The sequence below is a fragment of the Ovis aries genome, chromosome 1 (assembly GCF_016772045.2).
Source record: "Ovis aries strain OAR_USU_Benz2616 breed Rambouillet chromosome 1, ARS-UI_Ramb_v3.0, whole genome shotgun sequence".
Taxonomy (NCBI): Eukaryota; Metazoa; Chordata; class Mammalia; order Artiodactyla; family Bovidae; genus Ovis; species Ovis aries.
The window spans coordinates 99,803,225-99,819,529 of NC_056054.1; the positions used below are offsets into that span (position 1 = coordinate 99,803,225).

Consider the following 16,305-nt stretch of genomic DNA (forward strand, 5'->3'; position numbering starts at 1 on the left):
TTTGCTGTCTTTCAGATTTTTCTAATAATGAAAATATTGGTTGCAGAGTATTCTAGTTTATACATGCCTTGGATTTATGTTCTCTTCAAAATCCTCATGACACTTAATTGCCTAAGCTTCTTTTTCTGGTTCTACTGATCCAATAAAATAACTTTATTTTCAATACATATTTAAGTTTATAACACTTAAAATTATGTGTTTCAGTAAGTTAAATATACCATCTAATAGCTTTTAAATAGCAATTTACTTTTATAATTCTAGAAATCATTGTTATCATTATTCCACTTACAGTTTGGGGGTGAATGTTTTTAGGTATCATTCAATATATTAATCCAGCATGCATTTCTCTATTATGATTCAGCTCAAGTTGCATTTTTAAGATCTATCATTAAGTGCCTAGGCTGACACTAAATTCATTAATGTATAATTTTGCCTGGAGAATTTCTAATTAAGGTGGAAATTAAAAAACTTTGTTTTTACATAATGCTCATGCATATTTTTATAGATTATAGAGTGGCCATAGATTAACAGGTTAAAAGGAGGTGTGGGTACAGGTTAAAAGGAGGACATTGGTGGACACAGCTATCACGTCATTTGAAGAAATGTAAAACACATGGAATATGTGGGGAGCTTTTAATCTTAGTTACCTCCCTTCTAGATCTGGATTCATCAATTTTTCTATTGTTCCTTATGCTTCTTTTGTCTCAAACACTGCTAGTGCCTCTAGGCCTAGGTGGGCAGAGGAGCCAGGAACCACAGCCCTGACACTTTCTGATGCCTCCAGAAGGGGGAGCCACAGGCAGAGATTGGGTTTGCTGAGGATGCAGCATCTCTCCTGGAGCAGGGCCGGACACTAGAGTGCTCAGTGATTGAAGGAATTCTAAGGCAAGATCCTAGAAAGCTGAAGAGGAAGAAAAGAATGTGGGTGGATGGGGCAGTTTAGTGTGTGAGGGACAGAGGCAGATAAAAATATGCATGAACAGGGTAGAAAGAATGATCAAACACTGGTTATAAAAGCCTAGGAGCTCATGAATGCTTGTGAAATTCAGCAGAAGAACCAAGAGAGGGAGGACCAACAGCTCTTGGTATCCAGGTCTGCACAAGAAGCGTTGTCAGGTGCAGGGTTCTGTTGCTTCCAACATTTGGTCTCGAATCGAACAAGTGTTTCTTTTCTCTTTTCAGAAATAACCAAGCCCTGTCAAGAATTATACAGAGAGAGCTATTGGATTACTAACCCAGCTTTGGGTAAGAAGGTGACCAGTCCATAGATGGTGAGCATCCAAGAAGGCAAAAATGCAATTCACAAAAGGAAGGGAAGATGAATAAATGTCTGTCACCAGTGATTATTCCCCTCGAATTGATCCACTATTTGGTAGAAAGGAATCCAGGGTCATTCTGGTCAGTCTTTTCTGGACCCAATTAAGTAGATCACCATTAAAACCAGTAACAATTATTGAAAGACTTTCTAAACATTTTGGAAGTTATTAGCTGGACATATGCTATACAGTATCTCTGAGTAATGTCTACATTGTCCTTCTGTCTGTCATACCTCCTGCTTAGTTGAGTCAGGAGGCCAACACCCCTTGTAAGAGTGTCAGATAGACATAGAGAAAGCTTGTTGTACCAGAAAAAATGTGAAGAAAAAGGATTTTTCATAGAGTTGGGCAAATATATTGTTCTGTAAAAATGGTACATCTCCTTCAGAAATCAAACTGGGAACACATGAAGAGATGCCTTCAGCTTCTGGTAAAGGTGGAGTAACAGAAATAAGATTGGCCTTTCTGCCCCAAAACTCACCCTACCCTTCTCCCCTGCCCCCAAAGAAAAGAAAAAGATAAAAAGCATAAAATATCAGTTTTCAAGACACTGGAAATCAGGCAGTGTGAGATGAGAAACAAACAAGGTGAGACCTACCATGGGCCCAGCTTACTGCTTTCAGAGTTTCCAGGCTGAGCACAAGGAGGGGATCTGAGGCCAACTCCTTGGATTGTGGAGATGCTGCTGAGTGTCCATGGAGAGCAAGGCAGCTAAAGTTCATAGGACACATTTAGTGATGAGAGAGATGAACAGAGAGAACCCAGGCAATAGGAAAGTGTTTCTTTCAGGTAGTCAGCTGAGTTCTGATACGAGCATGTTTGTGGAGAAATGCCTGAGATTGAATAAAGAAACCTTGGAAAAGATCATGGGACAGTGCCTGGTCTTCACGTGGTACAGGCAATTGTACTCACTCCCCAAGCCAGACAAGACTACTCACAAGGGACATTGAGAAGAACACTCAAAGAAGGTTGTGCCTTACTACTTGGATTAATCAGCCTTAGAGTGACTTACCTTAAAAAAAAATCATAAAACCCAGATTTAAAGAAATCAAACTGTTTACAAGTCACTTAATTCTATGCCAGAACAAAATTCAAGAAGATTTATAGGAATACCAAAATAACCGGTATGTAAGAAGGTAAAGTTTGGCAATATCTGGCATCCAATCAAAGAAAGTCAGGCATGCAAAGAGGCAGGAAAATATGACATAAGGGGAAGAATAGTTAGTGAACCAAACTGAACCAGAACTGACGCCACGTTAAAATCAACAGAGTGGACTTAAAACAGTTATCATGACTGCAATCAGTTCAGTTCATTTCAGTCGCTCAGTCGTGTCCGACTCTTTGCAACCCCATGAATCGCAGCACACCAGGCCTCCCTGTCCATCACTAACTCCCGGAGTTCACTGGGACTCACATCCATCGAGTCAGTGATGCCATCCAGCCATCTCATCCTCTGTCGTCCTCTTCTCCTCCCGCCCTCAATCCCTCCCAGCATCAGAGTCTTTTCCAATGAGTCAACTCTTCCCATGAGGTGGCCAAAGTATTGGAGTTTCAGCTTTAGCATCATCCCTTCCAAAGAAATCCCAGGGCTGATCTCCTTCAGAATGGACCGGTTGGATCTCCTTGCAGTCCAAGGGACTCTCAAGAGTCTTCTCCAACACCACACTTCAAAAGCATCAATTCTTCAGCACTCAGCCTTCTTCACAGTCCAATTCTCATATCCATACCTGACCACAGGAAAAACCATAGCCTTGACGCATTACATATGTCCAAAGAATTGTAGAAACGTGGAACATATAAAAATGGCCAAAATAAAACTTTAGAGATGAACAAAAACTATAACTTCTGATGTAATAAAGTCACCAAATGGAATTTAAAAGACATGACTGACTGAAAACATCTGAAATGAAAATCACAGTTTAATGTTTAATGCATAGCATCATTGAATGCTAGGACAATTTTAAGAGGCCTAACATGGGAGTGTTTGAAGCTCCTGAACAGAGCTGAATGATTTTTGAAGAAAAAAGACAGAAAATATTCTAATTTTAATGAGAATTATAAAGCCACTCGTCCAAGGAGACAAGTACAATTGCCTATACCATGTGAATACCAGGCACTGTCCCATGATCTTTCCCAAGGTTTCTTTTTTTCATCTCGGGCATTTCTCCACAAACATGCTCATATCAGAACTCTGCTGACTACCTGAAATAAACCCTTTCCAAATGCCTGGATTCTCTCTGTTCATCTCTCTCATCACTAAAGCACAAGGAATATGAAAAACACACCTAGCACATTACTATTAAAGTGCTTAAATCCATACAAAAAGAAAAAAAAAATCTCTAAAGCAGCCAAAGCAATAAGGTGTGCTAGATATAGAAAACAAAAATAAAGGCAGTAGAGCAACATCTTTAAAAAACTGAGGGAAAAAAGAAAGTCAACATGGAATTCTATTAATCTTCCCTCATGAAATATCTTTCAAAAATAAAAGATACGATGAATAATGTCACTTACAGACATACAAATGCTGAAAGACTTCATCACCAGCAGATCCACAACATAAGAAATGTTAAAGGAGTCCTTCAGGAAAAAGGAAACCCACACCAGATAGAATTCTGGATGTATATAAAGGAATGAAAGACAAAATATGGTATCTGCATGGAAAATATATAAGATTATTTTTTATCAAGAAAATCTCTTTAAAAATTTGGGACAGTTTAAAGAAGGGGTTTATAATATATGTGAAGTAAAATGCATGACAATGATAGCATAAAGGCAGGTAATGGAGAAATGTGACGAGGTGTGACCACTTGAGGGCAAACTGGGGAAAGTTACAGATGTCTGCTCTAAAGCCTAAAGCAGTCACTGAAATAACAAAAGAGTTATAGCTAATAAGCCAATGAAGGTTAGAGAATGGAACCATAGGTAAAACCATGTAAACTCTCTTATTGAACAATTGTCCTTCTGGCACTCTACCCATATGCCTGTGTACAAGAATTATGACTGCAGTATTGTTTGTAATAATAAAAGCATAGAAGCAAATTCATTTCAAAGACTTGCTCATGCTAAATTACTTCAGTCGTGTTCGACTCTTTTCATCCCTATGCACCGTAGTCCGATAGGCTCCTCAGTCGATGGGATTCTCCAGGCAAGAGTACCGGAATGTGTTGCCATTTCCTCCTCCAGAGGATCTCCCCAACCCAGGGATTGAACTCGTGTCTCTTTATTTCTCTGGCGGTAGGCAGGCAGTTTCTTGACCACCAGCACCATCTGGGAAGACCTCAAAAAACAACACACCTTCCCTGACTGGGAACTGAACCTGGGCCACAGCTGTAAAAGTGACAAATCCTAGCCCCTAGACCACCAGAGGACCATACTGTAAATGGGGGTCAATAAATACTAGTACAAACAATAAATGAACCCTCACTGTTAAAAGGAACTCAGAGGGTAACGATGAGATGTTGACTCTCCTCTCTTTTCACAAAATCCTGGATTTCAAATGACCTGTTTTCTTCAGGGGCTCTTTTGTGAGGATAAGATCAGCAGTGAACTTGACTTAGGTTCTCCTGTTGTGGACAAGACATGGGCGACAAGAAGGTTAAAGAAGGCGAGGCCTTCCTCCATATTTACGTAGAAAGGATGAATTAATAAGCAGAAATGAGAGCAAACCCTTAAACTATATCTAAAAACATCATACAGGGAGTCGTCCCTGGGTGGGCTCGAACCACCAACCTTTCGGTTAACAGCCGAACGCGCTAACCGATTGCGCCACAGAGACTCGAAGGACAAGGCCTTGACAAAGAGTAACTGGTCCTTCCATGCCAGGAGCAGCCACTAGCCTTTCGCAGGACAGCGGCTCCGGTTCCTAGCCTCAGACAACCCGAGAGGTGGAGTCGATGCAGGGTGTTCGTTCCCGCGGAGAAGCCGGGCGTCAGGCGAACTCGAAGGTGGAAGGGCCGCCGAGCTTCGCCGCCTCCCCTTGCTCCCCAACCGCAGCAGATGCAGCGTCCCGGAGACGCCCTAAGCCTGAGCCGAGGGGGTACCGAGGGTGTCCCGAGGGAAGCTGACCCCTGCCCCCACCCCCTCGGTGGGCTCTGTGACGGCTCTGCATTTGCTCCGCGTTCAGTCGACCATAGGAGAAGGCAATGGCAACCCACTGCAGCACTCTTGCCTGGAAAAATCCCATGGACCGAGGAGCCTGGTGGGCTGCAGTCCATGGGGTCGCTAAGAGTCGGACAAGATGAGCGACTTCATTTTCACTTTTCACTTTCATGCACTGGAGAAGGAAATGGCAACCCACTCCAGTGTTCTTGCCTGGAGAATCCCAGGGACGGGGGAGCCTGGTGGGCTGCCGTCTATGGAGTCGCACAGAGTCGGACACGACTGAAGCGACTTAGCAGCAGCAGCAGCACTCGACCATCTTCGCCTGTGGGCAGCTCTTTAGTAGATGTGGTCGGTTTGGCTGCAGCAAGAAAGAGATCAGGTCTAAAGAGGACACGTGAAAAGGTGCGAGAGCAGCTGGCAAAAGCATGGATGAGACAAACCAGAAAGCCGGAGGCACATGCCATATCCTGAGAGATGAAAATTGTTTTTATTAAGTAGCTGAATAGGGAGGCAGAACCAGGGAAGGGCATGAAGGAGAGAAAAGCATGAGCATGTGCATCTAAGAATTAAACAGCAAAAATAGTGTGGATATGTTTACATCAAAGAAATTACCTGTGGGCTTCTGGTGCATCGTGACTGTATAATGGTTAGTGCTGTGTTGTGGCTTCATTACTGAGAGGGTAACAGGCAGGAAGGCCAGGGGTCTCCAAACGGAGGAAATAGGCTGCAAGTGTCAGACATTTTTTCCCTCTCTCTCTTAAGCGGCAGGAGGAAACAAACTAGTGTTACCTGCCACCCCCCCCCCCAACCCCTTCTCTAGACAAATTTAAAAAGAGGTTTCTCTTAAAATTCTGTGTTGCCATAATGACACCTGGTTCCACCTGAACTTAACTTTTCTCAAACCTTGAGCTAACCAGTGCATTTTTCTTATGGAAATGTTTGTCTTAAGCTATGTTAATGTACTATGTACTTACCTTAGACTCAGAACCGACTTGACAAATCAGTATGTTATACATTGTTCTCCTAATCTGTGTTAATGAAACTATATATTTTATGGAAATCTGCCTTTCTTCAAGATTCATGCCAATCGTTTTATGGCTCAGGATGACTCACCTGGTGCCATTCTCTGAGTTTTGAAACATTTCCTTTCTTTAATTAGCAGACTGCTACAGAGTCGGACATGACTGAAGCGACTTAGCAGCAGCAGTAGCAGCAGTGGCTATATAACATCCAGCTAAAGACTAGCAAGGGGGGTACTTCTGCCCCCTCCTGATGTCTATGTCAGAAGCTTTCTCTATCTCTTTTATACTTTAATAAAACTTTATTACACAAAAGCTCTGAGTGATCAAGCCTCAGCTCTGGGCCTGGAATGAGTTCTTCTCCTCCAGAGGCCAAGAATTCCAGCCTCTTTCGTGGTTCAGCAACAACCTTTCAATTACCCTCAGTACAAATCCAAGTTACAGCAACTAGACCCCTTAAGAAGCGGTCAGAGAGCAGAGTTTACTCCTGGCCACACAGCGCAATGCCATGAGAAGAGGAATAAGTCCCAAAGCGCACAAACCTGCCAGTGGCTGGTCAAATGGAAACTAAGGAAGATTGCTTGTCTCACTGTTGAGCAAGAAATGCCCCTAAGGGTGAAATACCGCCTCTTAAGGGGCCTTGTCTGAGCTTAGCCATTTTGCTGTTAAAGATAATTCAAATACCAGTGGGGGTTTTTACACTAAATGAGAACAAGTTTGTATAAAATGCAAAGTAGTTGTCATGGTCTACTTGGTCTACACCTTCTTTGTCATGCAAAGATGGGCTCGATAAAGGACAGAAATAGTATGGAACTAACAGAAGCACAAGATATTAAAAAGAGGTGTCAAGAATACACAGAAGAACTGTATGAAAAAAATAAAAAAAGGTCTTCACGACCCAAATAATCACGATGATGTGATCACTCATCTAGAGCCAGACATTTTGGAATGTGGAGTCAAGTGGGCCTTAGAAAGCATCACTATGAACAAAGCTAGTGCAGGTGATGGAATTCCAGTTGAGCTATTTCAAATCCTGGAAGATGATGCTGTGAAAGTGCTGCACTCAATATGCCAGCAAATTTGGAAAATTCAGCAGTGGCCACAGGACTGGAAAAGGTCAGTTTTCATTCCAATCCCAAAGAAAGTCAATGCCAAAGAATGCTCAAACTACCCGCACAATTGCACTCATCTCACATGCTAGTAAAGTAATGCTCAAAATTCCCCAAGCCAGGCTTCAGCAATACGTGAACCATGAACTCCCTGATGTTCAAGCTGGTTTTAGAAAAGACAGAGGAACCAGAGATCAAATTACCAACATCTGCTGGATCATGGAAAAGCAAAAGTTCCAGAAAAACATCTATTTCTGCTTTATTGACTATGCCAAAGCCTTTGACTGTACGGATCACAATAAACTGTGGAAAATTCTGAGAGAGATGGGAATATCAGACCACCTATCCTGCCTCTTGAGAAATCTGTATGCAGGTCAGGCAACAACAGTTAGAACTGCACATGGAACAACAGATTGGTTCCAAATAGGAAAAGGAGTACGTCAAGGCTGTATATTGTCACCCTGCTTATTTAATTATATGCAGAGCACATCATGAGAAATGCTGGACTGGAAGAAACACAAGCTGGAATCAAGATTTCTGGGAGAAATATCAATAACCTCAGATATGCAGATGACGCCAGCCTTATGGCAGAAAGAGAAGAGGAACTAAAAAGCCTCTTGATGAAAGTGAAAGTGGAGATTGAAAAAGTTGGCTTAAAGCTCAACATTCAGAAAGTGAAGATCATGGCATCTGGTCCCATCACTTCATGGGAAATAGATGGGGAAACAGTGGAAACAGTGTCAGACTTTATTTTGGGGGGCTCCAAAATCACTGCAGATGGTGACTGTAGCCATGAAATTAAAAGACGCTTACTCCTTGGAAGAAAAGTTATGACCAACCTAGATAGCATATTCAAAAGCAGAGACATTACTTTGCCAACAAAGGTCCGTCTAGTCAAGGCTATGGTTTTGTATAGCCTTTGGTCATGTATGGATGTGAGAGTTGGACTGTGAAGAAGGCTGAGTGCCGAAGAATTGATGCTTTTGAAGTGTGGTGTTGGAGAAGACTCTTGAGAGTCCCTTGGATTGCAAGGAAATCCAACAAGTCCATTCTGAAGGAGATCAGCCCTGGGATTTCTTTGGAAGGAATGATGCTAAAGCTGAAACTCCAGTACTTTGGCCACCTCATGCAAAGAGTTGACTCATTGAAAAAGACTCTGCTGCTGGGAGGGATTGGGGGCAGGAGGAGAAGGGGATGACAGAGGATGAGATGGCTGGATGGCATCCACTCGATGGACGTGTGTCTGAGTGAACTCTGGGAGTTGGTGATGGACAGGGGGGCCTGGTGTGCTGTGATTCATGGGGTTGCAAAGAGTTGGACATGACTGAGTGACTGAATTGAACTGAACACCAACTTGTCTTCATTCACCAGCCACTAATTTTGAACTATATAGTTCACATACCATTAAAAGCACAAATCTGTAAAACACAATTTGTGGAAATTTTAGTAAACATAATCATCACCCAGATCAAGTTATAGAAAATAGCCATCATCCCAGAAATGTCCTCTGAACCCCTTTCCAGGCACTTGTTACCCAATCTCAGTTAGTTAATTGCTATTGCAAAGTCTATTGCAGAGGTTACTATTGCTACTGAAATTTAAATGAATGAATGTACATTTCTTTGTATCTGGCTTTTAAAATATTATTTTCATTAAGCATATCTGTATTATTGTGTATGTGTGTGCACGTGCTAAGTCAGTTCAGTCATGTCCAATTCTTTGTGACCCTGTAGATTGTAGCCCACCAGGCTCCTCTGTCCATGGATTCTCCAGGCGAGAATACTGGAGTGGGTTGCCATGCCCTTCTCCAAATATTACTATGTATATCACTTCTTAATTTTGGTACTGTTGTATTAATTTTGGTGTTATTGCTATTGATGAATATTGTTGGTGTTTTGGTGAATATTCTGTACCAGTCGTTTTTGTGTACTTTTGCATTCACAGAAGTACTGCTACTGCTGGGTCATGGAGTAGCTGCAAGTTTATCTTCATTAGAAACTGATAAACAGAGCCCTAGAATGGTTTCAAACCAGCAGCTATGGTTGAAGTTGCTCCACATTCTTGTCAGCATTTGGTGTACTAATTCTTTTAAACATAACCGTGCTAGAGGCTGTGTGATAATACCTTCTTATAGTATTAATGTGAATTTTCCTAATAAATAAAAATATCAAGAATATTGTCTTATAACTTTTGGTTATTAAGATATCTTCCTTTGTTATCCAGTAAGACATCGGCTTAGCCTTCCCAGAAGGAAACCGGGTGAAAAAGTCCATCGCCACAGTGCAAGTAGGTCCTCCCCAGACATCTCTTGAGACAAGAGACCCAGACTCCTGGTGTTTGGAGCAGCAACAGGTACAGATGAATGACTAGCACAGCACCAGCCTACCCACCTGGCCTCCCAGGTCTTTGCCATCTCCATGCACTTGTCAGTTGAGCGAGAGCAGAATATATTTTTTAAATTGCCCGGGTCCAGCCCCAGTGGATCCAGGGTAATTTGAAGGGTGGATGGCATCGGTGATCAGGAAAGAATTGTTTAATTAAGTATTAATTAAAGATATAAAGAGAGATTAGATAAGAACAGTGTAGTAGGAAAATCCAGTGAAGAAAAGGGGCTAAATAACTTGGTTTATGTGGAAAACCAATAAAACTCCAAGACAAGGAGTTTGCACCACCTGCATAGGCCACAGGCATCTTCCCGGTCTCCCGAAGTAGTGGAGACACAAAGTGCCTCCCCGTTCCCATCTTAGAAGGCCCGGCAAAATTAATAGGCTTGGCGAGCCTCCACACTCCAGATGGGAATTCAGCCAGAAGGTGAGAGAAGGAACGACACAAGGAGACCAGTCTTTCCAGGAACTGACCCGTTTCTTTATTTTTCAGGTCTGCTTATACACTTTTTGTTATACATAGAGATAAACCACAAAGTCACACAGGGTCAGCAGTCCTGACATTTATCAAAATCAGGTGCTTCATACAAATGTATACAAAGGTCTTAGGGGTTTTACATCATCTTCTGGCCAGGGGCCTGCTAACATTTTATGACCCTTTCTTTCTGATAACGGTCAGTCAACCAGAAAACTTATTTTTTCCAGGGGTGATTTTTCTTAAACCAGGTGCCATCCTCCGAAGGCACCAGATAAAAAGTTGCATTCCTACAGGGCAAAGGTGCAGTGGGTTATAATTAAGAAAAGAATTTACTTAGCCTAAGGTTCAACATGATTAATATCAATGTTAATACTTATTTCTCCTATATGCTAGTTATATTCATTAATGTGTATAAGGGCAGGGGATATGGAGACTTAGCAGTGAATATTGGCTTAACAATGAAAAACCTCCACCAGTATAATTTCTAACCAACCCACTAATACTATACTAATAATTTTCTAACTTCTCAAAAGAATCTGTATTAGAAAGTTTAAAGCATCTCTTGCCTCTCACGGTTGGGAGGCTGTGAACAATCACATGTGGCCGGACAAGCCTGTCAGGCAAGCTAGAGAAACTTCAGAGGAGTTTGTGGATTGAAACACTCTTGTCACACCCAGGAGATTTATTAACTGGAGCTATAAGTTAACCCCTTCTCAGACAGAGGTGGTGGAGAACAGCCCCCCGTAATATCGGAAGTGTATGTGAAAGCATAAAGCAGTAAGGTAGGCAGACTCTGGTTTTGGGGGTAGATGCTAGAGAATCTCCAGGAGGACCCCTGAGGCTCGATCCTGCCTTTGCATATGCCAAGCCTCCTTCCTCATGACCTTTGCCACGGGCGGGATTCCTCACAATGGCTCCTGGCATAAAATATTCTCTTTCATTCAATTTATATTGATTTCCCTGAGTAATTTGACTTTTCAATTCATCTCACTACCACAAATGCAAAACTATTATCAGCACCATAATCAGAAGTTGGGTATAAAGATCGATGCCAGAATACCAAAAGGATGGTGATCTAGGCAACTTCTCCAACTGCTCTTAATTCAACTTACCATGGTCTCTGCCCTGCAGAGAGGATGTTTTCATCTCTCCCTTGGACGCTCAAGCTGAAGACCTGTTGGGACAAATGTTGCTTCCACTGTAGGGCAAGAGGAGAGCCAGGGAGAGGGGAAGAGGGGATGAGGTAGACCAAGGATGCAGAGGCAATAGGTGGAGTACGTGAGACAGCGCTGAGGCTGTGGGTCCATCCTTCTGGTGGGTGGGCTATGGGTTCTCCTGTGTGTGGGAGAGGGTGTGGGGCTGGGTGGGAGAGGTTTGGAGGGCATTCTCTTGAATTCGTTTGGGAAAAGCAGTTTAGAAGAATAGCGAAGGGCAGGTGGAGAGGAGGGTTGTGACCCCCAAGTGAACCCTGGAGGGGACAGGGGCTGCACTGTGCCTATAGGTTTTGTGTCCCTAGTTACCTTGCAAGAGAGATGCCATGGTCTTGAAAGTGTTTTCCCAGGGTATAAGCCTTGTCTGTTGCACTTGTGAAAGCTGATGGCTGTGATTTCCCCACCTGTGGGAGGGACGTGGTTCTAGTGAGGGGTTCGAGTTGCCGCTGTCTCCCGATATCCCTTGGTTCATGGCAGATGACACCTCTTCCATAATGCTTCTTTGTGCTATGCTGACCCAGGGCAAGAGCCACACCACTCTGTGTACTCAACTGCCTGGGAATTAGGGTAAGCACCTGCATTTTCATGGCCCTCCTGTTTCATGACCAACGTGTATAGATGGGTCCTACTTCATTTGCCAAGCCTCCTGACTGTGCTGTCTATGGGCACGCGGGTTCCCCACCCACTGGACTTGGCACTTGCCTGGGGAGCCCTTGAGGGCTGGCTGGCAGGCACCAGCAAGAGAGAAGCCACACCTCAGGGGTTGTGGAAAGACATGGGAAATGTGGCCCAGAGTCCTCATACCTCTGGGGCCAAATGGGGATCAGGTGGGGGCAGTGGAGGCACCCCTTCCAGGAACAAGGAGGCCAGAGGCTCTCCGGACCAAGGGGCACTTTCCCTTCCAGGCCTAGCCAATTCTAAGGCCTCTCATATGGCTTTCCCTTCTCCCTTTCCCTTTTCCACACCAGCTGTGTTCTTGGGGAGTATAAGCCACGTTTCCCAACAAGCAGAAATCTCCCAACAAGCAAAATGTCCCAACACACCTCTAGTGCTTGGGGAAGGAGTTGGATCAACGTTTTCTAACAACAGGAGGACAGAGAACTTGTGGTGGCTGGAAGCAACCTCTTGCTTTGTTGGTTCTCTTGGCTGACATGAGGGCCCAGAATGATGCTCCTCGTTGAGGGCTTGGGTGGCACAGCCCAGGGGCTTGACCAGGCTGGTGTCTCTCCCACTGTTTCTTAGGGAACAGCAAGAAATCTGTAGGTCCACTCTTACAGAAGAGATGCCCAGAGAATGCTCCTGTAGAGCCCAGACTGCGCTAAACCAGTTTGGAATGATGATTCCATGGGCCATTCTTCCTTCAGTGAACCTTGGAGAGTGGAGAAATGATTGACGATGCTACGCCCTTCATTGGCAGTAAAAATTCCACTTTCCTCTGACTTGCCTCACTGTTCCCTTCCACTCCCTCACTCCAGCATAGAAGGTCACTGGTGTTGCTTTCCTGAACAATTTTTTGTCCTTGGCTCCGTTATCTTTAATAGACATTTATTCTCAGATAACTTGTGAAGTTACACAAGAAAGTTATAATAGAAAGATATTCATATTAGCCTTTCCCGATACTGTAGCTTGAAATCACCCCAATGTTCATCATATATGAAGTAGTTTTACATTAATGTAATGGCTATCATTAGTATCAAATTAAGGTGTGAGAAACGCAAATACACACAGATATATACATACATGTATATATATATATATATAACATAATGTTGGCTGATAATAGCTAGATAGAAAACTGTACACACATTCACTTGAACTTGAAGAAAGGACAAAGCCTAATTTGTGATAGTTGACATTAGAATTGTTTAAAGTAGTACAGGATGGGGGGGCATTATCTGGTAAGTGTATCAAAGGGGCATGCTTGAATGACAACAAAAATTTCTCTGTCGTGATTCTGGTAATGATTACACATGGCAATATTCTAATAACCGCCCTTTATTGTTTTGTGTATTTTGTTCTGTGAACACCTTTTAATAATCTCCTTTTAGGATAAAAATTGTGGGTAAGATGTCAGAGAATCCAGTGAAGACAATGACTGGATTGGAGTATATTATGAATTCTTTATTTAAATTCTATTTCGTTTTGTGTAAAAAAGCCTCACTGCTGTTTGAAATATTTCTGCTGCTGCTAAGTCGCTTCAGTCGTGTTGCGACCCCATAGATGGCAGCCCACCAGGCTCCCCCGTCCCTGGGATTCTCCAGGCAATAACACTGGAGTGGGTTGCCATTTCCTTCTCCAGTGCATGAAAGTGAAAAGTGAAAGTGAAGTCGCTCAGTCGTGTCCGACTCTTAGCGACCCCACGGACTGCAGCCTACCAGGGTCTCCCGTCCATGGGATTTTCCAGGCAAGAGTACTGGAGTGGGTTGCCATTGCCTTCTGCGAGAAATATTTCTATACACACACAAAGATTCTTGTCTTTCTTTTGTGGAAGCTACACACAAGACTTATTTAGAGTTTGAAACTGATCTTTAGATATTTTCTAGTAAATGGTGAGACCTGGATCAAGTCCAGAGTGTTTCAGCCTAGAGCACCATTGGGTTGACTTCCGTTCTCCTGACCTTACTTCGTTTGGTGACTAAAGAGTTGTTATAGATCCAGTGCAAAAGAAAAAAGACACTGCCGTGACTCGGATTCGAACCGAGGTTGCTGCGGCCACAACGCAGAGTACTAACCACTATACGATCACGGCGCGCCACCGTGCTGGCAATAAGCTACGTCTTTGAACTCCTACATTTTAGTATAGTGGTTTCATTGAACAACCGTCAAGTACTCCTGCGTTTCCGTCACGTCTTCCTTCCGTTATTCTCTTCCCATTCTGATGCAATTTTCATCTCTTTCAGCCCGTGCCTCAAAACAGGTGTCCTGGGAAGTATCTTTGCTTTGACCTTGCCTCTCCTCCTCGTTACATTTCCCGATTTGACCAATCCTCCCCAAAGCCTCCTTCCGGCTCACGCCCACCGACCGCAACCTAGCGGAGGGAGGGCAGCGCCAATGGCTCAGGAGGTCAGATAAGGCGGAGAAAAGAACCGAAAGAACCACTGCTGAGCCCAGCGGGCGTCAGCTTCCCTCGGGCCCTCCTCGGCTCAGGCCCGGGGCGTCTCCGGGGCGCTGCATCTGCCTTGGGTGGGGAGCCAGGCGCGGCAGGGACGTTTGGCTGGACTTCTGCCTTCGAAATGCCCAACTTCCGGCTTCCCCACTGGTTCCTCCCGTTTTCATAAGCTTCGGAACGGGTACTACTGTCCTGCTCAAAGCAGGGAGCTCCCCCTAGAGTGGAAGGCGTGCTTGCTTTCTGCCAGATGAAGTTGTGGGCGAGGTAGGAGACAAACGCGGTTGTCCCAGAGTCTCTGTGGCGCAATCGGTTAGCGCGTTCGGCTGTTAACCGAAAGGTTGGTGGTTCGAGCCCACCCAGGGACGCCCCCTCTCCTATTTTAGGACGTAATCTGACGATTTGCGGTTATTTCTGCTTTGTACATTCTTTCTTGAAAATTTGGAACTAGGACTCCTTTACCCTCTTTGTCACCTATTATCTTCTCAACAGGCTGAGCTAAGACATGATTATCGCTGATCTTCACAAAAGAATGTTGGCTCTGGAGGAAAACAGGTAGGTCACTTGGAAACCAGGATCGAAAGAACAGAGTCATTTCATCGTTGCCCTCCGGGTTCCTTTCAACGGTGGGTTCCGTCCATTGTTTGTATTGATATTTATTAACCCCTTTACATACACCTTTAAAATTAATTCCTCTTTATTGTGAAGTTCCCTGGTGGTCTAGTGGCTAGGATTCGGCGCTTTCACCGCCGCGGCCCGGGTTCGATTCCCGGTCAGGGAAGGTGTACTTTTTACTTATTTATTTATTTTTGCGGCTTTGCAGGTGGCACTAGCAGTCAAGAACCCGCCTGCCTACGCAGGAGACATAAGAGACGCGAGTTCCACCGTCGCGAAGTTCCTCCGGAGAAGGGCATGGCAACCCACTCTAGAATTCTTGCCTGAAGAATCCCATGGACAGAAGAACCTGGTGGGCCACAGTCCGCAGGGGTGCAAAGAGTCGGACATTACTGAAGCAACTTAGCAGCACGAGTTTAAATTAAATATAAAGGCGTTCATTTTTCATAGCTTGGAATGTTGCCATTTTACTCATTTGGAGCTATTATATAAAGACATATTCTTTGTGCCACCTTTACCCACACATTTGATGTTTTTATCAGTTCCTGCAAAGGCGAAGAAAGCAGTGTAGCTCTGCTGTTGTTGTTCACTCACTAAATCATGTCTGACTCTTTGTGACTCCATGGACTGCAGCACGCAAGCCAGGTTCCCTGTCCTTCACTATCTTCAGGAGTTTGCTCAAATTTATGTCCATTGAATCAGTCATACTATCTAGCCATCTCATCCTCTATTGCCCTCTTCTCCTGTCTTCAGTCTTTCCCAGCATCAGGGTCTTTTCCATGAGTTGACTCTTCACATTAGGTAACCAAAGGATTGGACCTTCAGCTTTAGCATCTGTTCTTCAAATGAATATTCAGGATTAATTTCCATTCAGATTGACTGGTTTGGTCTCCTTGAAGTTCAAGGCACTCTCAAGAGTCTTCTCCAACACATAGTTCAAAAGCATCAATTCTTCGGTGCTCAGCC

General features: G+C 43.8%; 4 non-coding genes across 4 annotated transcripts; 2 read left to right on the forward strand and 2 right to left on the reverse strand.

The window, feature by feature from the left end:
* Positions 1-5,017: 5,017 nt before the first annotated feature.
* Positions 5,018-5,091, reverse strand: TRNAN-GUU (transfer RNA asparagine (anticodon GUU)). The gene has a single exon. It is a non-coding gene; the product is annotated as a tRNA-Asn (tRNA).
* A 9,204-nt stretch (positions 5,092-14,295) lies between these two features.
* On the reverse strand, positions 14,296-14,367 carry TRNAH-GUG (transfer RNA histidin (anticodon GUG)). Its single transcript has one exon. It is a non-coding gene; the product is annotated as a tRNA-His (tRNA).
* Positions 14,368-15,018: 651 nt separating this feature from the next.
* On the forward strand, positions 15,019-15,092 carry TRNAN-GUU (transfer RNA asparagine (anticodon GUU)). Its single transcript has one exon. It is a non-coding gene; the product is annotated as a tRNA-Asn (tRNA).
* A 341-nt stretch (positions 15,093-15,433) lies between these two features.
* On the forward strand, positions 15,434-15,505 carry TRNAE-UUC (transfer RNA glutamic acid (anticodon UUC)). Its single transcript has one exon. It is a non-coding gene; the product is annotated as a tRNA-Glu (tRNA).
* Positions 15,506-16,305: the final 800 nt, after the last annotated feature.